This window comes from Aethalodelphis obliquidens, unplaced genomic scaffold (genome assembly GCF_003676395.1).
Source record: "Aethalodelphis obliquidens isolate GAN/ISIS:26980383/991018 unplaced genomic scaffold, ASM367639v1 scaffold96, whole genome shotgun sequence".
Lineage (NCBI taxonomy): Eukaryota > Metazoa > Chordata > Mammalia > Artiodactyla > Delphinidae > Aethalodelphis > Aethalodelphis obliquidens.
Window position 1 is genome coordinate 3,918,234 of NW_020838040.1, and position 17,740 is coordinate 3,935,973.

Below are 17,740 nucleotides of genomic sequence, written 5' to 3' on the forward strand. Positions count from 1 at the left end.
TGATAAAAATCCTGGAAGTTGATCAAGGAAAAAGAACAATACTAGGAATAAGAAAGGGCACATAACTATAGATGTTGCCAGTGCTACACATGTAAAGAATATGTAACTCTCACATTTTTCCAGGTGATAGAAATGGAGGAAATGCTTCTCTGTTCACTGTTATGAGATTAAAATAATTTTTATACCAAAACCAAATAAGGGCACAACAAAGAAAATTATAGGCCAGTCTAACTCATGCAGTTGCAAAATTCCTTTGAAAAATATTGAAGCATTGAAGATAATACATCATTAAGTTAGATTAATTTCAGGAATCCAGGAATGATTTAATATCAAAAAACTGAAGTTAGTTCAACATATTAATATATTAAATGAGAATAAATACGTAAAAACCTCAGATTTTGTGAAATAAACTTTATATAAAATTCAAAATCCACGCATGACAAAATCCCTGAAAACTGGATGGAAGAACATTTTCTTAACCAGATGAAAAGCATTTCCAAAAGCAAGCACAGAGTTACAGAAAACACTGTGGTTACTAGCATGGGGGGAGGGGCAGGATAGGAGTAGAAGATTAAGAGGTACAAACTACTGTGTATAAAATAAATATGCTACAGTGATATATTGTACAGCCCATGACATATATCCAATATTTTATATTAACTTTAAATAGAGTATAATCTATAAAAATTTTGAATCTCTATGTTGCACACCTAAAACTAATATAATATTGTAAATCAACTATATATTCTTCAATAAAAAATAGTCATTCATAGCAAGCACACCACAATGAGATTCACTTTACACCCACCAGACCAACAAAAAATTACAAAATCAACAATCCAAGTGTTGGCAAATATGTGGAGAAATGAGAAAACACACACTACTGATAAATGTACAAATTATAATTATTCCAGAAAACACTTTGACATTACCCACTGAAGTTGAGTATGTTCATACTATAAAAGCCAGTAATTCCACTCAGATATATTCCTTAGGAAAAAAAAAAAATACTGCATCTAATAAGTATATACCTTAGGAGAAAATTTTGCATGCATGTATCAAGTGATATACACAAGAATGTCCATAACAGCAATGTTCATAAAAACAAAAACTTGAAATGATTAAAATGACCACCAATATTAGAATCAATAATTATCTTGAATATTTATTCAATGGAAAAAGTGAATCAACTGCTAGTACATGCATCAACTTGGCTTAACCTTAAAAAGATGTTCAGACATAATTTTTTTTTTTTTTTTCGGTACGCAGGCCTCTCACTGTGGTGGCCTCTCCCGTTGCGGAGCACAGGCTCCAGACGCGCAGGCTCAGCAGCCATGGCTCACGGACCCAGCCGCTCCGTGACATGCGGGATCCTCCCGGACCGGGGCACGAACCCGTGTCCCCTGCATCGGCAGGCGGACTCTCAATCACTGCACCACTAGGGAGGCCCTAGCCATAAATTTTAGACACTGTTGAACAAAACAAGCCTATAATACATACAGTAATAGATTTTAAAACAAGCAAAACCAAACAATTATTGTTTAAAGAGCCTACATAAGTGTTAAAACTTGTAAAAAGGAGTGTGAAAATGGTTAACACAAAATCCATAATTGTGGTCAAAACTCCAGGAGATGGGGTGAGAGAGTTACACAGGAAGCTGTAGATACAAATAATGTTCTGGCTCTTAATCTGAATAATCAATACTAGACAGTCAATTTGGAATTAGTTTTAAAATAATAAAGTCATATTTAAACCTCTTTTATAAATTCAATATATTTTAAAATTTTAGAAAGTTGTTCTAAAGTTGAATCCACCACCCTTTGGGACAAGTTGCACTCTTCCTTCCCTGACCTTCCTCTTGGGTTATGTTTGTTTCTAGGTGCTCAGCTCTCTGAGAATGTAACTGGAGGGAAGACTTGACATGATTCCAGATGTTCCAATAACCTGCCTGTCTGTGGGCATCATGGCCATTTCCCAGGCACTGTTGAGATGGATGAACACGAAAGCTGCCCTCTGGACTCTGGTGACTTCCTCACTCATGGCAATGGTGTGCCCTGAACAAAATTCAAAGAATGTCTTTGTCCCCTGTGTACCTATACTCTGCCCCTTGGGATATCAACAGTGTTGCTTTGCCCAGTGAGTTTTAGTGCAAATAACACCTGCATTTTGTGCTAACATCCCCTCCTTAGAGTTCTACTCAGAATCCATGGGGTGCCTCAGGGGAACTATCTGAATCCAAAGAACTGAATATACTGATTCCCTTGACATTTATCAGATTAACTCACTTTTTCCCTGGGACACATTTTCTTCTCTGACAACACTCTCTTCTTCCATCTAAAAAGCCAAGAGCTTTCTAAATATTGGAGCAGAATAAGTCTTTTATTAAAAATAGAAACTTGAAATATATGCAAAATACCCTGATCCATTATTTTCACTAATAGAACATCAAAAATGTTCCAAACTTCAAAGAATATGGAATTAATGAACTTAATTATGGTATATCCATATAATAGAATTTTTCCACATCAGTATTAAGTAGGAGAGTTTAAATAAATTAAAAGTTGTCAATCATACAGTTTTAAGTATAAGTGCAGTTTATACAGTATGAAATCCTGTTTGTATGGCCGTGTGTGTGTGTGTGTGTGTATGTGTGTGTACATGCAAGTGTGTGCATGTTTGGAAGAATGCACACAAAGATATTAACAGTAGTTATTTCTGGGTAGTGAGATTATGGGTGAAATTTACTTTCTATATAAAATATATAATTAGTTATTTGATTTTTAAGTTCTCTTATGACTGTAACATTTCTTAAAGCTATGCAAGTTGAGCTGCAATTCATACAATCTGATTTATATATTTGGCCTTAATAAACACATAAAAATTAATGTTGGTTTATTTAAGTATAGTTCCTGTATCTGACTTTTTTTTTTTTTTTTTTTTTTGCAGTACGCGGGCCTCTCACTGTTGTGGCCTCTCCCGTTGTGGAGCACAGGCTCCGGACGTGCAGGCTCAGCAGCCATGGCTCACGGGCCTAGCCGCTCCACGGCATGTGGGATCTTCCCAGACTGGGGCACGAACCCGTGTCCCCTGCATCAGCAGGCGGACTCTCAACCACTGCACCACTAGGGAAGCCCTATCTGACCATTTTTATTAAATGGATGAAAATAGTTGAAAGAAAAACTGATAACATAAAATTCTAAATTGTCAATCATATTCACCTAAAGACTTACAAAAACCTGATTTTACTGTTGCTGTATAAAAAACCTGATATTTTTCACTATTTACTTAAAAGACAAGAGACAATCAGTGAAAACACTGAGATTAGAATGAAAGCATTGTTTCTACTTTTTCTTATTTAAAAAAGAACAGTTATTCATAGCACAAAAAATATTTTATTGATTGTGTTAACATTGATAATCAGGTGTTTTGCCATTATCAAACATACATAAAAAAGAAGAAGAAGAATGGTAAAGTAGAATTAAGCATATCTCCTGTATAACAGTCTTGCCTAGCCAAGACAATTTATGTGATTAATATTGCTTTTTATAATTTTTCTTTATTCTTCCTATTTTTTTGTTTCATTCTAGCAAGATCTTAATCAAGTCAAATATAGAACTCAAAAGATTCTAAAGAAAAAACATAATTGCAAACATTCAAATACATCGTTCTCAGGTCAGGTAGTTCCAAGGATAAACTGAAAAACTTGCAGCTACACGTGGACATGTTTGAAATTGTATAAGCATAAAAGGTGCTGATGAACCTAGTGGCAGGGCAGGAATAAAGACGCAGACAGACGGTAGAGAATGGACTTGAGACACAGAGGGGGAAGGGGAAGCTGTGACGAAGTGAGAGAGTAGCATTGACATATATACACTACCAAATGTAAAATGGATGGTTAAGTGGGAAGCTGCTGCCTAGCATAGGGAGATCAGCTCAATGCTTTGTGACGACCTAGAGGAGTAGGATAGGGAGGATGGGAGGGAGGCTCAAGAGGAAGGAGATATGGGGATATATGTATACATGTAGCTGATTCACTTTGTTGTACAGCAGAAACTAACACAACATTGTAAAGCAATTATCCTCCAATAAAGATATTAGAAAAAAAGAATAAAAGGTGCCAAGTTAAAGTAGAAAGAGAGAAAAATGAAATAAGCTAAACCAAAATAAAATAAAGGAATTGTGGATCTTTGCTCATTGATGTGTGTTTAAGTAAATACATACATTTTGTACTAGTATATTAGATGTTTGCACCAAGCAGGTGACAATCGTCCATGATCCACTGAAAGCCCTGCCAGAATTTCCCATTAAACTCTCAGTCACCATACGCCAAGTATCAAAAAGGATGAAGCTGTACATTTTGTTTCCTAATTTGTTATTCCCCCAAAACACAGCACACAATGTGCACCAAACATGAATGTCTAGTAATCGTAATAAAAAATGACCTAATTTGTCAACATATGGGTAAACTTATCAGAGAAATACATATAATTAGGGAAATAAAACTTTTGCTCCACTGATTATAAACATATAAGCATTAAAGTATAAATTAATAAAAATAAATAATACTGTTCTCAGTGTCTCCTGACAGCTACAAAACATAAACTGAAACTAATTTAGATATAGGATATATACTCCTATAGTTTTAATTACCAGTTTTAAGGAAACATGCTTTTAAAAAATAAAGCAAGCTATAAGATGTTCAGGTTGGATCATAGTCAATACTTATATAGAAAAATCATTCCGTATTTACTAAACCACTCAACAAAGTCTTATTGCCATACAGAGGGTTTTTTTCCTCTAGTACAGTGGGGAAGGCAGATTGTTGCAAATATACAGATTGAAGTTTGTGACATGTATAGCAGGACGAATATTTTCTTGCTCACTTGACTCCTTTTTTTTCACTTTTCCATCTCCATTGCCCTCCCACTCAGTCATTTTTGTCTGTTTGTGAGAAACTCTATTTGATAAGATAGAAAAATAACATAGAAAGTTATGGTATAAATAGTGGCTAATATTAGGGAGAGAAGCATTTTTTCTCTTGCAAATAATTCTGCTGCTGTCTTATCTCCCTGGTGACTGGAACACGGAGCAGGGCAGGGGTTTATAAAAGATTATATTTTGACAAGATGGAAGCAAAGGAAGAGAGATCTTAGAATGGAACTCAGGGATACCTAGCTAAGATGTAGGCATGAAATAATACAATATTTTTCCTAGTTTTGGATCAAATATTGCAGACATGCCTGAAGACATCAAAAGCCTAATCAGAAATAAATGGCCAAGACAAAAATTAATGGGGAATAGGCAGAGAAGTCAGGGAGGGTCCCCTGAGGAAGGAGTGTTTCAGCTGAGACCTGAAAGATGAGAAGATCTCATTAGATAAATAAGACAAAATGCTCTTTTGCAAAAGTTAGACATGATTTAGTGAAAGACAAATTCTGAAACTAAAAAAATGCTGGGAGTTAGGGAGACAGGCATAAGATGAGGTCACTGAGTAGGCAGGGGCAAGCCCATACAGTGCCCTGAGGACTACATGAAAGACTTTATTCTTCACCTTGAGAGCAATGGGAAGATTTTGAAGATGGTAAGAAGGGATGTGACAAGATCATTTAGATAATGGTTCAATATGATCATGCCACCAGAGATGAAGAGTACTACAGATGGATCTATGAGTAGAGGCAGGTAGGCAAAGTGGAAAGCTATCGTGTTGTCCAAGAAAAGTAATGGCCACTTAACACTAAACGTGTTAGCAATAGAGATGAAAAAATATAGACTCAACAAGTATTTGGAGGTTAATTTGATCAGAACGGGTAGTGAATTGGGGATATGTTGTAAGAGAAAAGGGAGACATAAGAATTTAGATGAATGCTGATGCCAATGGATAAGATGGGGAAAACTAGGCCAGAGTAGGTTTGTCAAGGAAATTTTCAGGACAAACTTGAATACACTGAGTTAAGATGCCTTTGACATAAGATATCCAAGTAGAAATGCAAGAGAAATCTAAATAGAAATTCTGGGGCAGAATATTCAGGTCAAGATTTGGTGGTACAATTCAAGAGTGGAAGCAGTTAAACTGGGAAATGTTTGAGATCTGGGACATGGACACTGTCCAGGTGGCACCTGCATAGCCTGATATTCAGACACCAAGTAAGAGGCCAATGGGAGAAGAATCCAAGAGTCTCAACATAGGTTCTACCTTCTCTCCTTATCCCTCCTGCATCCCTACAATGTCCAGAAGATCCTGCCTGATCACTATGTCTGAGACTTCCAAGGCATTATTGAAAAACTAAGTCATCAGTTAATTCACCTAAAGTTAGAGGTAGGACTCATTTACTAAATCAAAAATTTGGACCAAAACTGTACAAGAAATTCAGTTAGGGACTGTGGGTGATAAAAAGATGTAATAAAAGCAAACATTTGATGAATTGGGTGATTGGGATTGACATGTATACACTGATGTGTATAAAATTGATGACTAATAAGAACACTGCTGTATAAAAAAATAAATAAAATAAAATTCAAAAATTAAAAAAAAATGCAAACATTTGGTGAGTTCCTCTATGAGACCCACTATTCTGAGTAGTTCATGTATTAACTCATTTAATTATCCAAACAACCCCATGAGGTAAGTAAAATTGTTCTGTCCATTTTACAGATGAGAAAATGGAGGAATAGGGTGACTCCATATCTTGCCCAGCTAGTGAGTAACAGATCTATGATGTGAAACCACACAGATTGGCTTTGGACCCATACTTTTTAATTACTACACTATCATGTAAAATAAGACCTAATAGGTCTTATAATCTAGCTAAGAATATAATAAATAAAAAATGTAAAGTGTAAAATAAAATTGCAAAGCACCTAGTTACTCAGATCTAGGAAGCTCTAGAGATTCGTTACAGGTACTGAAATTTAATTTCTCAAATGACTACAGATATGTCAGTCAGGTTAGGCTAGGAAAAGCTGCAATAACAATCAACTCCAAAATATCAGTCATTTAACAAAGCAAATGTTCATTTATTATTAACACTACATCTCCAGCATGAGTCAGCAGGGGAGATGTCCTCATGATTATCACTTAGAGACCCAGGCAGTCAGAGGCTACATCTTGAATTGGACTTCCACACTCTCTCAGAAGGATAATAAAAAGTGGAAACACATACACAGACTTTTAAAATATCCACCTAGAACAGACAAACAGACCACTATAAATCTTGATCATTTCATTGGCCAAAGCCAGTTATTTAATGGCCATACCTAAATTTAAGGGGATGGAGAAGTGGAAGTGAAGTATTTTTCAATATCCCTACAGACTACCTTACTGGACTCACCCTAAACCCTCATGGTAGTGCCTCCCATTGCTAGACCACCCACCGCTGAAGAAGAAGATGATGATTCCCATGCAGAGTATTCCATTTCACTTCCAGCCACAACTCGAACAGATGTCAGAAAACCATCATCTGGTTAGGTGTCACTGGAGGTCAGGGAAGTTCATCACAAAAGAAAAAAAGAACTCAAGGCTTAATACTGAATATCAATTCAAAGACAAGAAGAAAAAGACAGGGACAGAAGTAAAAATGAATTATTAAGATGCCAAAAGCAATAATAAAGGCATCTAAAAGGTGTTTTTCAGTGACAATGATAAAACATATTTTACTGTTGCCAGGGTCCTGAGGAAGTACTGAAGTAGATTTAAAGGAAAGAGGAACCCAGACTGCCTGATACTAAACTTTATGAGGGAGAAATTGTATTCTAACATACCATTTCTCAAACTTTAAAAATCAGAGATATTTGAAGAAAAGAGTCCTTTCAACTTCTTATTATCTTGGGACACAATGTCCACAAGTACACAAGGATCAGAGCTTTACTGAACATTACGGCCTGTGGTTCCTTCTACCATCTAGTACCAGGAGGTCAGCAAATAATCGTGATGTAACATAAATGCTAATTTGCGACTAGGAGAAAAGTTGAATTAGACTGAGCAAGTGCAGGCTATAATTTAAAAATTTAAAGTTTTGCCTTATAATAAACTTCCAAAAAGCAATGTTAGAGCTCAAAACCATTGTGACAGAAATAAAGAATATATTTTATGGACTTATTTGTAGGCTGGGTATGGCTGAGTTAAGAACCTCTGAGTTTGAGTACATCTCAATAGAACCCTCCAAATCTGAAAATCAAAGAGAATAAAAGGCTGAAAAAAAAAGAAGAGAATATATAAATCTTGCAGAACATCTACAAAAGGTATAACACACATACAATGAAAGTACCAGAAGGAGAAGAAAGGAACAGAAGAAATATTTTTAATATAATATAATAGTTATATTTATTATATATAATTGATATCTATGGACTACTTCATGCAATGACAGAAGAATACGTATTCTTCTCAAGCTCACAATATAGACCAAATATTGGGCCATAAAATACACCTTAACAAGTTAAAAAAGTAGAAAACATACAACGCCTATGCTCAGACCACAATGGAATTAAACTAGAAACGGCAAGATTAACTGGAAATTCCAAAATACATGGAGATTAAGCAACACCTATATTAGAAAAGAAGAAGAATCTAAAATCAGTCATCTAGTATTCCATCTTAGGAGACATGATTAAGAAGAGCAAATTAAATTCAAAGTAAGCAAAAGAAAAGAAATAATAAAAATCAAAGCAGAAATCAATGCAATTGAAAACAGGAAATTAACAGAGAAAGTCAATGAAACCAAAAGCTGGTTAAATGAAAAGATAAGTAAAATTGACTAGCCTCTAGCCAGGCTAACCTAAGAGAAAAAAAGAGAGAGGACACAAATTACTAATATCAGAAGTAAAAGAAGGGATATCATTACAGATCCCATGGAAATTAAAAGGATAATAAAGGAATGTGAGCACTCTGCTCACAAATTTGATGAAATAAACCAATTTCTCTGTTAAATTTAACAAAATATGTACAAAATCTACTGGAAGAAAACTAAAAACTCTCATGAAAGAAATCAGAGAACTAAGTAAATGAAGAAGTATTCCAAGTCCATGGATTAAAAACTCTCAAAATTTTCAAGATGTCAGTTCTTTCCAAATTGATCTATAGATTGAATACAAGCCCAATCAAACTCCCAGAAAGTTATTTTGTGGGTATTGACAAGCTGATTCTAAAGTATATCTGGAGTGGCAAAAGACCCAGAATACCTAACACAACATTGACTGGGAAGAACAAAATTGGAGAATGGACACTACCCATCAAAACCTACTATTAAGTACAGTAATAAAAAGTACACTCCTGAAAGATAATGTGATAGAAAGCCAAATGACCTTGGCTATGACAGTAACTTTTCAGATACAATACCAAAGGCAGTATCCATGAAAGAAAGAATTGCTGAGCTGGGCTTCATCAAAATTAAAAATTGCTCTGTGAAATACAATGCCAAGAGAATGAGAAGATAAATTAAATACTAGGAAAATTATTTGCAAAACACATATCTCATAAAAGACTTATCCTAAATATAATGAGAATTCTTAAAACTCAACAATAAGAAAATGAACAACCAAATTAAAAAATGAGGAAAAGACAGACACTTCAGTAAAGAAGAAATAAAGATAAAACGAACTAGTGAATATAACAAAAAAGAAACAGACTCACAGATATAGAAAACAAACTAGTGGCTACCAGTGGGGAGAAGGAAGGGGGGAGAGGCAAGATAGGTGTAGGGGATTAAGAGGTACAAACTATTATGCACAAAATAAATAGGCTACAAAAATATATTGTACAACACAGGGAAATAGCCAATGTTTTATCATAACTATAAATGGAGTATAAACTTTAAAAATTGTGAATCATTATGTTGTATACCTGTAATTTATATACTATTGTACAGCAACTATACCTCAGTTAAAAAATCAAAGAGAAGTTATATGATATAAGGATGAAAAATAGACATATGAGGACAGACTCTACATTATATGACATTAGGAAAATGCAAATTAAAATAACAATAAGGTACAACTACACATTATTAAATGGCCAAAATCCAGAACACTGACTACTCAAAATGCTGGCAAGATGTGGAAAAATAGGAAGTCTCATTCATTGCTGGTGGGAAGGCAAAATGGTACAAGGATGCTCACTGTCATCACTTTTATTCAACATAGTACTAGAGGTCTCAGAGAGAAAAACTAGACAAGAAAACTAAATAAATAAAATGCATCCAAACTGAAAAAATAATCTTTAGTCACAGATGACATGATCTTAAAAGTGAAAAATCCTAAAGATTATGCACACACACACACATGTTACAACTAATAAATGATTAAAGCAAAATTGCAGCAGCAAAATTAATGCACCAAAATCAGTTCTGCTTCTGTACACTAAAATGACCAAATTGAAAAAGAAATTAAGAAAATACCATTTATTCTAACATGAAAAAAAAATAAAACACTTAGGAATAAATTTATCCAAGAAGGAGAAAGAGCTATACCTTAAAAATTATAAAACATTTCTAAAAGAAATCAAAGACAATACAAATAAATAGAAAGAAATCCCATGTTTGTGGATAAGAAGACATAATATTGTTTAAATGTCCATATTATCCAAAGTGATCTATGGGTACAATGTAATCCCTATGAAAATCTCAATGGCATTTTTTGTAAAAATAGAAAAAAAAATTCTAAAATTTGCATGGACTCTCAAAGGAGCCAAAATAGACAAAATGATCTTAAAAAAATAAAAACAAAGAAGTTGGAGGCATCATATTTCCCGACTTCAAAACAGACTACAATGCAACAGTAATTAAGATGGTGTTGTACTGTCATAAAGATATATATATATATATATATATATATATATATATATATATGAAACAGAATAGAGAGCCCAGAAATAAACTCTCATAATTATGGTAAAATGATATTCAGCAAAGGTGCCAGGAATACACAATGTGGAAAGGACAATCTCTTCAACAAATGGCTTTGGGAAAACTGGAAAAGAAATGTCAGACCCTTTTGTGACATTGTATACAAAAATTAATTCAAAATAGATTAAAGACATAAAGTAAGACCTAAAACTATAAAATTCCCAGATGAAAACATAACAGGAAACCTTCAAAATATTGAATTTGGCAATGATTTCTAGCATATGACACCAAAAGCAAAGCCAACAAAATGAAGAACTAGAAAAACGTGACCACATCAACTTTTAAAACTTATGCACTTCAAAGGAATTAATCAACAGAGTGACAGGCAGCATACAGAATGGGAGAAAATAATTGCAAATCTTATATATGATAAGGGGTTAATATCCAGAATATATAAGTAACTCCACAATGACAACAAAAATAATCTGATTAAAACTTACCAGAGGACTTGAATAGATATTTTTCCAAAGAAGATATTAAAATGGCCAATACCCACATGAAAAGATACTCAACTTCACTAATTACTAAGGGAATGCAATTCAAAACCACAACAAGATGTTACCTCTCATTCATCAGTAGGACCACTATCAAAAGAATTGAAAATAACATGAGTTGTCAAGGATATGGAAAAGTTGGAATCTGTGCGCACTGTAGTTGGAGATGTATAATGGTGCATGGAGGTGTAAAATGATATGGAAAACAAAATGGAGGTTCCTCAAAAAATTTTCTAAATAATTCAAAGCAGTTTCTCAAAGAGAAATTTACACATCCACAACAGCCAAGAGGCAGAAGCAATCCGAGCATCCACTGGCAGATAAATGGATATAGAAAAGGTGGTATACACATATAATGGAATATTATATAGCTTTAAAAATGAAGAAAATTCTGATGCATACTACAACATGGATGAGCCATGAGGGCATTATGCTAAGTGAAATAAGCCAGTTACAAAAGGACAAATATTGTATGGTTCCACTCATAGTAACTATTTAAAGTAGTCAAAATCATAGTTACAGAAAGTAGAAAGGTGGTTTTTAAGGGCTAAAGGGGAAGGAAAATTAGTGTTCAGTGGGTATAGAGCTTCTGTGTTGAAAGATCAAAAAGTTGTAGCGACCTGTTGTACAATAATGTGAATATACTTAACACTACTGAACTACACAATTAAAAATGGCTAAAGTGGCAAACTTAATATTATGTATTAAGATGACAGACGAGAAATGAAAACATAATAAAGACATACTACTTGCAATTCAAGAAAAATAAATTTGAAAAAGATGAAAAAATTACATTTCCATCTATGTATGTGTATATAGAAAAAATAAGTATATATGCTATATATACATAGATATACATAAAGTATTAAAACAGACTCAAAAGAGGTAAATATTCTGAATTAACCAGCTATCTGGAAAGATATTGAAATGTTATCGTTTTAAAAATATGTAAGAAAATCTACTCCTATAAAGGGCTGAAGGCACACATAATTTAATGAGCAATTGCTTTTAAATAGTTATAGACCAACAAATTCCCATCATATATAAATTTATCCAAAGCACAAAAAGAAATAGAGCTTTTCAATTCATTTACTCAAGCTAGCTTAGTAAACTGGTTACAAAGCACAGTAAAAGAAAACTGTATACCAATCTCACATCCCAATGTAGAAGTTTTATTTAATATACCAGTAAATCAAATCTAGAAGAATACTAATGGAAAATATACATTATGAAGTGCAACTTATTTTTTAAAAAGAATATTTTAGCAAGAGAATATATATTGATATAATTCAGAGTCAATGTGATCCAGATCACATTGGATGATAGAAGATGAAACTTCCAACACTAGCTCCACCAATTACTGATTTTGTGACCTTGAGCAAACTACCTAATCATTCTGGGTCTCTGTTTTCTCACAGACAAAATGGAGATAAAATACCATCTGCCTCACAGGTCTGTTGTGAGGATTAAGTAAGATAATGTGTATAATGTACTTAACACAATGCCTGGAAAGTCCTCGGTAATTAGCTATTAGTTTTGGACAGGTAGAAAATAATAAAAGGCATTTGATAAAATTTAACATCCATTCCTGATTTTTTTAAAGAAACTAGGAATAAAAGAATGGTATCAGAACATGAGTAAAACTATGTTTATCTCAAACTACTAGAATTACACTTAGCAACAAAACAAAAATGAATTCCTGATACACTCAATAATAAAACAAAAGTGACACTTTTGATCCAGAGCTAGCCAAACTGCAAGGTTTAAGGCATAGAACTTCAGACTGCTAAGTCTGCCCAAGACTTATAACACCAACTACAAATAATTTGGGTCCAATACCAAAGTTTGTGGAAAGAGTCCGCACATGATCATTCTCACTTTTGACTACCCCAAGTTCAGCAGGCTCCTAAAACCACCCTTAGTTTCTATAATTTGCTAGATGGATTTACAGAACTCACCAAAAACTACTACACACATAGCTATGGTTAATTACGGAGAGAGTAAGAAAATTAAAATCAGCCAAAGACACTCATAGGTCAGAATCTGGGAGGGTTCTAAATGGGAAGCTTCTGTTATCCTTAGGATGTGTACCCTCTCTTCATGATGTGTGATAATATACATAGATTATTGCCAACCTGGGAAGTTCATCTAAGCTTTGTGTCCAGGGATTTTATTGGGGTTTCATTATCTAAGCATGACTTATTGATTGACCATATTATTGAGCTCAGTATTTACTCTCCCCACACCCCAAAGGTCTGTTATTGTATGGACCAAAGGACCCACCATGAGTCACCTTATTAGCATAAGCCATCAGTTGTGTCTAAGGTGCTCACCATAAACAACAGATACTATTTTCACTCAGGAAATTCCAAGGAGTTGGAAGTTACCCCCCAGGAATCATAGACATAAGCCAGACCTCTCTTTAGGAAAAGCCTCATTCTTCACTACGCATTTGTTTTTGCTCTTAACTTTGTTCTGTACATTCCATCAATAAAATTATCAAGGTATAGTCTAAAATATGCATTATTAGAAGAAAAGAGATAAATGTATTACTCATATATGAAATTATTTTCTACCTCAAAGCCCTAATAAATTCAACTGTAAAATTGAATCCATTTTTCAGATTCAGTTCCAAGAAGAAGTTGTAATAAGTAAACTGGGTTAAAGCAAACAAACAAAAACTCCTTAGGGTTATTATATCATTCTCATTAAACATATATATTAAGTAGAGAACTGACATCTTCAAATCCACATTCTATATCACCTTACTATGTAAGTTATCATGAATTTGGTAATTTTTATCATGCTCAGGGACTGTTTCTCTCTTAATTTACAAAGCATTTTATGAAGACAGATGCTGTTTTTTTAATAATATATATTTTGGTGACTATTGAAAAGATATGATTATTTTCATTTGTTGTGATGAATTTTATTAATAAATCTTCTAAATATAGTTTATCATTAGTTTCCTTGGGAGGAGAGAAACTAACATAGACATAATGTGCACTCAATTTTTTCCTCTGTCTGCTTTTAAGATTTTTTCTTTAACCCTTGTTTTAAGCAATTTGATTATTATGTGACTTGCTGTAGCTTTGTTCATGTTTCTTTTACTTGGGACTTATTAAGTTTCTTGGGTTTGTATGTTTCCAGTTATTTTCTGTCAAATTTGAAATTTTTTCAGCTATTATTTTTTCAAGCATGTCTTCTGTTCCCTCTTCTTTCCTTCAGGAACTTCAATTACACATAGTCTGTCTGAAGTTGTCTGGCAGTTAGCTAATGTTCTGTTCCTTTTTTTAGTGTTTTTCTCAATGTATTTCATTTGGATAGTTTTTTATTCCATGTCTTCAAGTTCACTTATCAATACTGCTGAAGTATATAATCTGGTGTCAATCACAGACATTATAATTTCCATCTATAAAAGTTCAGTTTGGGCCTCTTTTATATCCTCTGTGTCTCTACTAAATGTGCTCAATCTGTCCTCTACCTTTCTGAATATGTTTTTCATACATTTTGTCCACTGTTTTACTTGCATCAGACAAGAGGGAAAATGAAGCCCTTGCTATTCTAAATCCTGAAGCAGAAGTTCTATATAATCAATTTTCATTTTTTTCTATAAAAAAAATCTTAGATCTCCATTTAGAAGTATAATTGGGTTGTAACCTCTTGCTACTTATGTTCATGTTAATATCATGAAATCAACTTGAAAACTTTACATTTTTAATATTCTAGAACAGTGAGGGTCAATGTTAGAGGAACATAATTTCTCCATAGATCAAAATGCCACTAAGTTATAAGGTGGTGCTGGAGGAAGATTTATCAAAATTATCCTAAAATATATTTGAAATAAATGATATACAAAGAAATATTGAAAAGGAAAAGAGAAATAAGAGAGTTTACCCCTTAAACATTAAAGTCTGAAATAAGACTATAAAGATCAATCAAATAGGACAGAAAACCCAGAAAAAGTCCCTAGTTAGGCAAGAATTTAATGCAGGACAAAGATAATGTTATAAATAGGTGAACTTAAATGGCACTTAAGTGAAGAGTTAACAATAATAAAACTACTAGTGCCCTACCTCATACCACTAACCAAAATAAATACTGGAATGAATTATGTAGTTAAAATTTAATTGGGATGAATATGCACACTATTATATATAAGATAGATAACCAACAAGGACCTACTGTATAGTACAGGGAAATCTACCCAATATTCTGTGATAACATTTATGAGAAAATAATCCAAAAAAGAATGATTATATGTATATGTATAACTGAGTCCCTTTGCTATACACCTGAAACTAACACAACATTGTAAATCAATGTTACTCCAATAAAATTAAAATATTAAAAAAATACAAAGTAAAATATAAGGAAACCAGTAAAAAATTCAGATGAATATCAGTTATTATAATGGGGAATAAATCTCTAACTATAAACTCAAAACATGCAAATAATAGAGGAAAAACTTAATAGACTCTTGCACTGCTGGTGGGAATGTGAACTGGTACAGCCACTACGGAGAACAGTATGGAGGTTCCTTAGAAAACTACAAATAGAACTACAATATGACCCAGCAATCCCACTACTGGGCATATACCCTGAGAAAACCATAATTCAAAAAGAGTAATGTACCAAATTGTTCATTGAAGCTCTATTTACAATAGCCCAGAGATGGAAACAATCTAAGTGTCCATCATCGGATGAATGGATAAAGAAGATGTGGCACATATATACAATGGAATATTACTCAGCCATAAAAAGAAACGAAATTGAGCTATTTGTAATGAGGTGGATAGACCTAGAGTCTGTCATACAGAGTGAAGTAAGTCAGAAAGAGAGAGACAAATACCGTATGCTAACACATATATATGGAATTTAAGGAAAAAAATGTCATGAAGAACCTAGGGGTAAGACAGGAATAAAGACACAGACCTACTAGAGAATGGACTTGAGGATATGGGGAGGGGGAAGGGTAAGTTGTGACAAAGCGAGAGAGAGGCATGGATATATATACACTACCAAATGTAAGGTAGATAGCTAGTGGGAAGCAGCCGCATAGCACAGGGAGATCAGCTCGGTGCTTTGTGACTGACTGGAGGGATGGGATAGGGAGGGTGGGAGGGAGGGAGAGGCAAGAGGGAAGAAATATGGGAACATATGTATATGTATAACTGATTCACTTTGTTACAAAGCAGAAACTAACACACCATTGTAAAGCAATTATACTCCAGTAAAGATGTAAAAAAATAAAAAATAGATTTGAAAACAAATAATGTTTCTTCAACTTGGAAAAACACATAAATAAAATTAAAAGATAGACTGGAAAATATTACAATATGTGAAAGGAAAAAATAATTTCTATAATAAAAGCTCTTATAAATCAGTAATAAAATTATCAGAAACAGTATAAAAAAAGCAGGCAATGTGTGTTTTCAAAAATGCATAGAAGGATCAAAAATAATTAATAAACATATGAAGAATATTTCTTGTACTAGTAATAAAAATATCAAAATTATAAATAAAAAAGTACATTACCACCTCAAAATCTGTAAAGCTTAAAAAAAATTTCCCCGAGTAGTGAAAGCAGTGGAAAAAGGCTATGCTGCTGATAGGGATAATTTAAAATTTGCGGGTAGTAACTTGGCAATATGTATATTAACAATGTTGTATCACTCAGCAGATTAAAATCATGTTCTCAAAGCCCAGTTAAGGAACTAGAACACTCATAATATAGTTTAAATAAAAAAGAATAAAAAATTCATATATCATCTAACATACCAATTATTAAAGAAAATTTATCATAGTGTAGACAGAGGCTCTCTCCAGATTATGGAAGTGCAGCTGATTTTTATGAAATGATATTACTTGTATCATCATAAAATGATTCAACACTTGTTACTCTTTAATCTGTTATTTATTCACACTATAATGCAAGCAATTTACTGAAGTGGTAATGCGGGATTTTTTCTGTAAGAAAATGAAATAAAGTATCCACTCCCCGGAATGCTGGCACCCATTTTAGAATGGCACAAACTCTCCAAGGAGCTCTAAGACCCAAAGAATTACTCTTTCTCTCTCTGTCTCTGTAAGTCTGTCACTGTGAAGTTTAATCCTTTTGCTGATAGTCAAGCAATTTCCTTACTGACTTCTTGAAGCTGGACAGAGGCAGGGGATAGAATACTTTTCTCTGGACCTACATTCTTCATTCTGTCAGTCTCTTAATAGCTACTGCTTCAGGGTGACCTTGAAAGGAAACACCCTGAAGAGGTAGAATTTGGGTAGTGTTCACTAGAGAACGGTATTGCAGGGCTCAGTGTGTAAGGAGAAGTTACTTTATTTCTCAGA